Here is a 9990-nt window from a genome sequence, read left to right as displayed (position 1 = left end):
ATCCATTTGGTAATTTAAGTACCAATCACAGTTGTTGGGCCGTTATACTAATAATTTACAACTTATCTCCTGGATTGTGCATGAAAAGAAAGTACATGATGTTGTCAATGTTGATATCTGGTCCAAAGCAGCCTGGAAATGACATTGATGTTTATTTAAGGCCACTAGTTGAAGACTTGAAGTTGTTATGGGTTGATGGGGTTGAAATATTTGATGCCTTTGGTTCAGAAACTTTCATGATGCATGCCATGTTATTTTGCACCATTAATGACTTCCCAGCTTACGGTAACTTGTCAGGGTACAGTGTGAAGGGTCATAAACCATGTCCTATATGTGAAGAAAACACTGCAGCTCAACAATTAAAACACGGAAGGAAGACAGTGTATATGCGTCATCGGCGATTTTTACAATCTAATCATCCACATCGAAGGTTAAAGAAAGCATTCAATGGAGAACAAGAGAAAGACAATGCACCTAGTCCACTTACTGGACTTGAAGTTGCTGAGAAAGTTAATAGAGTACATCATATATTTGGAAAAACGTCGAAGAAGTCTTCTGTAACGACCCCTTGGAAGAAGAAATCAATATTCTTTGATCTTCCATATTGGTCAAAGTTAGATGTTGACATTGCATAGATGTCATGCATGTTGAGAAAAATGTTTGTGATAGCTTGATTGGTACACTACTAAACATCCAGGGAAAAACAAAAGATGGAGTGAATGTCCGTTTGGATTTGGTTGACATGAAGATCTGAGAAGAGTTGGCACTAAGAGAGATTGGTAAACGTACTTATTTGCCCCCTGCACGTTACACAATGTCCAAACAAGAGAAGATAAGTTTTTGTCTTTGTTTAAAGAGTATCAAGGTACCACAAGGATACTCTTCAAATATCAAGAGCTTAGTGTTAATGCAGGACTTAAAGCTTGTTGGACTGAAGTCTCACGATTGCCACGTCTTAATGCAACAATTGTTACCAGTGGCAATTCGTGAAATTTTGCCCAAAAAAGTTAGGCAGACCATAACTCGATTGTGCTCATTTTTCTCGTCAATTTGTAGTAAAGTCATCGATCCTACAAAGTTAGATGAACTTCAAAGCGAAATTATCATCATCTTGTGTCAACTAGAGATGTTTTTCGCTCCATCCTTTTTTGACATCATGGTGCATTTACTTGTTCATTTGGTCAGAGAAATAAAGTTGTGTGGACCAGTATACTTAAGATGGATGTACCCTATTGAGCGTTATATTAAGATTTTGAATGGGTACGTCAAAAATCAATATCGTCCAGAAGGTTCAATGATTGAAAGATATATTGCTGAAGAAAGTATTGAGTTTTGCTTTGAGTATATGACTAAAGCAAATCCGATAGGAGTCCCTCGGACATCATGGTTGAGTAGATATTCTACAAGTAAAAGCATCCGAGGTGTGAATGTGGTGACGAAAAGTCGTGAAGAATTGATGCAAGCACATCTGTACATATTAAACAACACAGATGAAGTGATCCCATTTTTGGAAGCACACAAAGCCGTTGTAAAGGACAACTATCCACGATAATCAGAGAAATGGCAGTTGATGGAGCATAACAGAACATTTTTGTCCTGGTTCAAATCTGAAGTTTCGAAAGAATCACGGTCCTTTGAGACTTTGTTGTGGTTAGCAAATGGCTTGAAGTTTGATGTTGTATGTTGTACAGGCTACGAAATTAATAATTGCACATTCTATACAAAGACTTTGGATGATAAAAGCACAGTACAAAATAGTGGCGTCAGTCTAGAAGCTGAGTCGCTACAGTTTTCCACATCCAAAGATCAAAATCCTGTAGTTGGATCCATGAGATATTATGGTAGAATTGAAGAGATATGGGAAGTTGATTACACTAAGTTTTTCGTTGCACTCTTAAAATGTAAGTGGGTAGACAATAAGAGTGGTGTCAAAATAGATGAATCTAGTATGACACTTGTTGATTTTCGAAAGATTGGTTATAGAGACGAACCGTTCATAATGGCATATCAAGCAAGTCAGGTTTTTTATGTCAAAGATCCTGCGTCTGACCATTGGTATGTTGCTCTCCAAGGAAAAAGGCAAATTGAAGATAAAGAAGAGAATTTAAGTAATCTTCATATCGCTGACAACCATCCATTTAAAACGAAAATAAATTTGGATGACGACCCTCTAATTGATGATATACAAGCAATACGAGAAGATCACAATGAGGGAATATATATATGACCAATCCATATGATTATGTATGAATTTCATGTTTGTGTAAATATTTATGGCTTTTGTTAAATAATATATGTTATTTTATAAGTGTTTTATTTATATTTCATCTTATTTATTGTGACAGATATATGGCTGAGTCACCTCATTCGTCAGGCGATGAAGTCCCCACCACTTCTAGACAGATGAGAGGAGTAATGAGGTTACGACAGCTTAAACTTAGAAGAAATGCAGGTGAGAGGACACCTGTCATTATTGACGTGGTCACTGGAGTTGCATCTGGCCCAAATGCAGATGTATTTAGGTCTTACCTTGGAGTACTAGCACGTGATCGTATCTCTATACTTACTCCATCCTTTGACCATGTTTCTGAGGTTGATCGGAATCTCATCTGGCAAGATCTATTGGTAAGTTAAGCAATATTGCTCCAAATTCTATATTCATTATATTGATAAATATGTATTGATATAAGGTTATTACTTTCTTTGTTATAGATAACATTTGATATGCCAAACGTGGAGAGCTTAAGGAATAAGTGTTTATCTACAATTGCAGAAAGATTTCGAGGGTTTAAGACAAAATTGACGTCTAGATATATATTTGGACCAAAAAGTAATGAAAATCCATGTTCCAAATATTCAGCAATTGACGAAGAAACATGGCGTCAGTTTGTAGAGCTTCGTTCATCTGAGGCGTGGCAGGTAAGTGCAGTAAAATCATTCAATTCATCATTCATAATTCTCTACTATGATAATTGTTTCATTTTGTCACAGGAAAAAAGGTCAAAAGCACAGGGAATAAGCGCTCAGAATAAAAATTCACACCTATTGTCTCGTGGTGGATATAGGAAGCTTGAAGAAAAAATAATGAAGCAGAAGTCAGATAGTAGACTTCCACTTTCTGAGGGTGGTGACCTTCCTATTCCTCCTTCACCACCATCTCGACACGACAAGTGGAAGTTAGCCCGTATAAGACCATCGGGCTCCTACACTTCCGAGTCTGCCAGAGAAATATCTAAAAGAATTGTAAGATGTCATTTCTTATATTTTTACATTAATTATTTATATATATTACATAGATCTTTCAAATGATTTTGAACTTTTGTTATGTGACAGGACTCCTTGGTTGAGCAGAGCTCCCAAGGTCAATTCACACAAGAAGGTCGTCAGGATATTCTTGCCACAACTATTGGACGACCTGAGCACCCAGGACGGGTGCGTGGTGTTGGGACTGGCATAGGCATACGATAGTTTTTTGGGTCTTCCTCGCGTCCATATTCATACGAAAAGATGAAGGAGGACATAAGAAAAGAGATGACGCAGGATATCACAAAGAAGGTTCGAGCAGAGTTGTATGATGAAGTTGCTGAAATGGTTGTGCACCAGTTCCAGCAGCATTATGAGGATTATGGCAATCGTCCTTCGCCATCTCCTGTAGCGGAACATGTTGTGCCCCCTACAGGTAAACTTATTTATTTTTGGTTACTAATTTACTTTTTGCATAACCTAACATTTAATTTGACAGGTAGAAGCAGTAAAGGAAGTTGTTCAACTGCCGGTGCCCCAAGGGACGACATGGATGAAACTCGTCCATGTCAGTTATATATTCTTTCTGATACTGGGACCATGCTAGTGGCTCGTGGTACAGTTTATGAGACAGCCACTGTAGTGCATGGTGTACAACTTTCAGAAGATGAGTTCAAGGTCACGGTGGATGAAGTTGTCATAGCGGATGTCGTTCTTCCTATGCCTACAGATGAGTTCTTCACTGTGGAAGAAGCATTTAAGTCCTTTGTCGCCTGACCTAGACATTTGGTTGGTGATGTATCTAATCCCCCGGTAAACACTCGTACTATATACTTCTCAATTTTAATATTTACTTCTAATTGACGTTATAACAACCATTTTTGCATTTAATAGCAGATAGGTCAAGAGGGAAGTCCTACACCGAAGAAGACTCATTTATCTGAGGATGACCCTCTTGGTGTGTTAGACGAGCTTGCTAAAATCATTTCAGATGTGCCGATGAATGTACACTGGGATTCTACTACATTTGGAAGACAAGCTCATATCCCATTGTACTTGCATCATCAAGATGTTAGGGAGCTTGCGTCGGGTAGAGAAGAAATTAATATTACACTCATTCAGCTGTGGATGATGTAAGTTTATGAAAACTTTTTATATAATTCTATTTTATCAACTTACTTATATCAGATTATTTCTTCATTTTAGACATATGTTTGATGTTAGTAACAAGAAGGGGTTCAACGATGTATATGGGTTCATTGACCCCTCTATGACTCATGAAAGAAATAAATTTGATGATATCCAAACATACATCACCACCTGCTTTGGAATGGCGAAGGAGATATATTTTCTTCCTTATATACATGGGTAAGTGAAGTTTGTTAACTTCAACACATTCATTTATTAATTTTGGTATATGATTCATAAGTTATTACCAATTTCAGGTGTCATTGGCAGCTACTTGTGATCTCCATACCGGAGAACACTACTGTCTGGTTTTGTTCATTGCAGAAGTCTCCTCCCAGCCCTCTTAGACATGTAGTAGATTGGTAAGAATCTCAATGTTTCGACTTTTTTGTTATATAAATGTATGCTAAAGGAATTTTTTTTAATAGTTCTCTTGCAACACATATGATGTTATCTGGGAGATCTACTGCTACAGCTAAAAAGCTTGGATGGGTTGCCCTTAAGGTTTGGTATTTTAGTCCATACTTTGTTACATTTGGTTCCATTCAAATGATGTTACTTAACATTTTATAATTATGATGATATATTGTAGTGTAATAGACAAATGGGGTCATATGAATGTGGTTACTACGTTATGTTTTGGATGATGACCATCATTCGTGCACATTACACTAGTGGATGAGAAACGGTAATATTTAGGTTTGAATTTTATTTTCTCTATAGTTTGTATTTCATATACACTAATTGAAATCATTGTGTTTTATGCAGAGATTTAATAGGACTGCTCCAATTCCAGAGAAGTCAATTCAACTTGTGAGGAAAACACTTGCTAAATATGTAATTCATTTATATAATAGTATGTAGTAGATATTAGGATATAGTAAGTTCTAAGTTTATGTTTCTAAGTTGTTTTATGCTTTTCTACATTACTATAAGTTTAACTTTGTACATTGCATTAATTTATGCTTGAAACTTGATTTATGATTACATTGGACTGATTTATGCTTCTAAGAAGTTGATTTATGATTTCATTCAATATATTTATGTTTTCATATAGTTTTCATATATTTTCATTTAAAATATACATTTCTGCATTATTCTGAACTGTTCTGGCTATAAAAATATATCCAGGTTTGTTTCTATGGTTTGGAATGTTGCAGAAACAGACCTCATTTAAAAAAAACAAGAATATATGCCTCGGTTCAGGTCATAATCGAAGTAGAAAGATCCCTTACGGCCTCAGTTATGGTCACACCTGAAGCAGAAAGTCTTGTGGATGAGAAAAAAAAAGTCTACTGCCTCGGTTCCAGCTACAACCGAGGCAGTAGAGTGAGACATACTGCCTCGGTTCAAAGGAACCGAGGCATAAAGTCCTACGAAAAAAAATTAAAAAAACCAAAAACTTTACTGCTTCGGTTCAGGATGAACCGAGGCAAAATCCTCTCCTTTTATACTTCGGTTCTCAACCGAGGCCAAAAGTATTAGACTTTTTGCCTCGCCTGAATATGCCTCGGTTCGAAAACCGCTACCTATAGACAAAAATAATCGCTGTCGTTTCTCCTGACTGTACTAGTGGTAAAATCTATTTTTAAATTTTTTATCTTTTGTAATAATAATTATTATTTAATTTCTTTGAAAAGACTTTTTACCACGTAACACCTAAGTATACAAATGAATAAGTATATCATTATGATTATTTATATGTGGATATAATTTTTTATATAAATATCTGTAGATAAATATAAAATTTCTGGGTGCAAATGGGTGAGACATAAATATATAGATACAAACCTGTATGTCATTATCATATCAAAGATACTATATGAAATAAACATGGCTGATTAAATTAGAAAAAGAAACATAACCTCTTTTCCAAATAGTTCAATAAAATCACCGATTAAAATCTTAAGTGAAATTTTACATTGGCAAGTTTAAAAGGAAAAACAGAATGTATTCTGGATTATCAAATTCCAAATTTGTAATTTTTCTTTTGGATTGTGTTTCAGTCATTTGTGAGTTTTTCAATTTAGAACTTAAAACAAATTATTTTAAATTATGCAGTAGAGAATTCTTTTCAATCTCTACAAGTCTTTCGCCTTCAACAACAACATTATTTTAAATTGTGCAATGAAATTTTTGTTACAAAAATATAGGACAAATTGATCCATTTGAAAAATTGGAGGGGAGATTTTGTGAATCGAAACATTATTTTAAAATTTAAAATTAAAAATAAATTTCATTTTTCATTTTAAAAAGTCTGATGCAAATTATAAAACTTGTCCATTGAATTAGTCCAATAATATGAACAAAATATTCATTTGTCTCAATCAATAGGAGGAAATATCCTAAAATTGTTGTGTATAATTCAAATAAGAATGACAATGGGACCGGGTTAGATAGGTTTTGCTATCCTATACCTCTTTAAAAAAAATCATCTTTTTGATATCTAAATTTAATAGGTATAATTTTTTTTTCTCATTTACATTTCTACCCATAATGGATATACCTATACATGAACTCATACCTTCATTTTTATTGTTTCAACATCAATTAACTAACTTTTAGAAAAATAAAAATTATGATAAAGAAAACATAAAATAAACAAATTCCGTATAAAAAGGAAATACTTTGTTTCTCAAATATTAAATATTCAAAAAGAAATTATACACATAATAAAAAAATTATTAAATTTATAAATATTAATAAAACAAAGTTAATAAAATTTAAAAATATTTTTAAACAATTATAAAAAAACTTATATTCTAATTAAAAATAGTTTAAATGCTTCTTTACTTCCATTTTTTAAATTCTTATAAAATCATTTTTTTATATACTAATAAAAATTATAATATACCACTTGAAAGAAATAAAAAAAACTAAATTAAAAATAATTAAAATTTAACATAAATCTTCCAATTTTAAAATATATGTTTGATGATAATATATAGAATTTATGATAATAACAATAATTTATACATTATAGTAAATAATTTTTTTATACAGTTAACGTGATAAAGTTTCATTACCATAACGAGTCAGAAATTAAAAAATATGATATATGAAATATTGAAATAATATAGTACACAATAAAATAAACAATTAATAAAATATTAAAAATAGTAAAAATATCAAGTGTGTCATAGAAACAATTAAGTGACTATTAAATTAAATTTAGCAATGGAAAATATATATATATATATATATATATATATATATATATATATATATATATATATATTATATATATTGTTTTTCTTGAATTGAATTAAGAATACATGAAAATGATAAAGAACATAAATTTTAGTCTCATCCACATATCTAATCGAACATAATTAGATATTACTTATTTTTTCTCAATGCATAGATTTCTAATCAAAATATATGATTTTTTTTCAAAATATTTGACAAGTCAGACAATATTCACGGGATGAGTTTATTTGTAATTTTTATATATTTTAGAAGGTTATACGTCTCGGTGGTTATTTAACTGAGATAATAGAATTGTTATACCTCAGTTCCCCTTGAATCGAAGTAAATTTTCTAAAATTATAAAAATGTTATCGCACTTTTATATGTTTCGATTTTTCACAAACCGAAAAACCGCAACATATTAGCCGTGATAGTATCTCAATTTTCCACTAGTAGTAGTTTTTCTTGAGTGCACTATTGCAACTACTTTCAATCAATTTAACAGTTTTAAGTTTATTTTCCTGTTATATTTACGAAAAATAGCAAGTTAATGATTATTTTAATATCAGTAAACTAATATAAATTTTTGTCTAAAATGAATTTATTTCCATTAATAAATATTTGCCTTCCAGGAAGAACCCTAGAGCCTGTATCCACTTTCCGTTTGTTATTATTTGTTTTTTCTTCCAATAATTATTTATTTATTCCAATGATAAACTAATTTCCACTGACGACCATTCTATGTAGAAAACTTTAGTTGTACTTTTCCTCCATCAATCTATGATTATGAATCAGCAAAGGGTAAACTTGACTTTTACATTTGATAAATCCCTCTGTCATCTAAACCAAAATAACTGTTGAGGGTAGAATTAACATCTAACCAGTTATCTGATTTCAATATTTTCTATAAAAGAAAGTATTCCATCCAAATTCTTAACGTGAATCTTAAGTTGATAGTAAAAAGAAATAGTAAAAATATTTTATTCAGAGAGAAGTCAAATAAATGACTTATTTCTTATATAATAAATATTATTTTCCGCTTTTTACTTTTAGCATTAGTTTAAAGAAACAAAATCGATTTCTAAAAATCTTGCAAGCTATAATCTCGATCTAGTAATTATTTTTTATCTACTAGAAAAGAGAAATTTATATATTAAATATAGGTGCTACTTTTGCGACGTTGAAAGGAAACTATACCATACAGGCTGCAGCACTGTATCAAGTCTTCTTGCAAGTCTTCTGGCAAGTCAATGTTTGGCCATCAATGAGTAAACATTTTATATCTGTATCTCAACTTCACTGCATTGTGACTATAAATACATGACAACACTCTTCACATGAATGCAAAGGGAAAAGTGAATAAAATATAGTAAGCATTATCAAACACTTGGCAACCATGAAGGCCATTCTCATTGCTTTCTTACTCTTTGCTTCTCTTTTCTTCTTTCCCACTTCAACTATGGCTGGACAACTCAAGGGTAACAATACATACTACCTTTTCTACGCTTCGTCAATTCTCATATACACCAAAGAAATCAATATCATACTTGAAACTTACGAAACTTGATTCTTATAACTAATTTGGATGAACTTAGTATAAATATAAAAGAGTAATTTATGTTTTTTTCCCTTTTTGTTTGATATTTCTACGTGAGAGGTGGCCACTATAGTTAATGTAATGATGTATGTACATTTTTATGCAGAAGGTTCAATAGGAGACCCTAGTAAGAATGCTGTTACGTGTTCTCCCGGTCAGGGTTATAGAAAGTGCGTTCCATCGAGAGCACCAACGCCACCAACATCTCCACCACCACCATCATGCTCAACCTATACACGTCATTGTTGAACAATATCTAAAAGATGCAATAGCCAAATGAATTAAGTATACTTTTACTTTCTGCTGATGCCATTAGCACTTGCTGTGTTAAACCATGGAGCTACCATCTCTGTCTTTTGCTTTAGAATTTCCCGTGCTTTCACCCAATAATGAGTGTTTTCCGAGTTTGTTGAGAAATAAATGTTTGGCCTCTAGGCCAATCCAAAATAAATAAGAACTTGACTTCGTATACTTTTCCTTTTTGTTGAGTTTATTGTTACATGTGCCATCTTTTATGAAGGAAGATGCTTTTACATACTTGAAAAGAAAAATATATTAAGGTTCTTGCGTGCGACTACAAAATGAAAGCTTAAACATTATGATTGCTTAATAAGGAGAAAAAATAGAGTCACTTCTTATTCGGGTTATAAACAAAGCAAAGATGTCAGGATGAAAGATAGAAAAAAAAACTGTCTTCGATATCCCAAATAAAAGAAGAGAACAGAGAATACAGAGATGAGATAGAGTTGAGTTTTCGGTTATTTCAAGACAGG

The 9990-nt window shown here is 32.3% G+C and overlaps 1 long non-coding RNA gene across 1 annotated transcript; it reads left to right on the top strand.

The window, feature by feature from the left end:
* Positions 1–8827: 8827 nt before the first annotated feature.
* Positions 8828–9688, top strand: LOC148197760 (uncharacterized). The gene is made up of 2 exons (XR_015779793.1): positions 8828–9098; positions 9324–9688. It is a non-coding gene; the product is annotated as an uncharacterized LOC148197760 (long non-coding RNA).
* Positions 9689–9990: the final 302 nt, after the last annotated feature.

Source organism: Vigna umbellata, chromosome 5 (genome assembly GCF_029865625.1).
Source record: "Vigna umbellata cultivar VRB3 chromosome 5, Vumbellata_1.0, whole genome shotgun sequence".
NCBI classification, from domain to species: domain Eukaryota; kingdom Viridiplantae; phylum Streptophyta; class Magnoliopsida; order Fabales; family Fabaceae; genus Vigna; species Vigna umbellata.
This window is presented reverse-complemented; position numbering and strand designations above follow the sequence as displayed.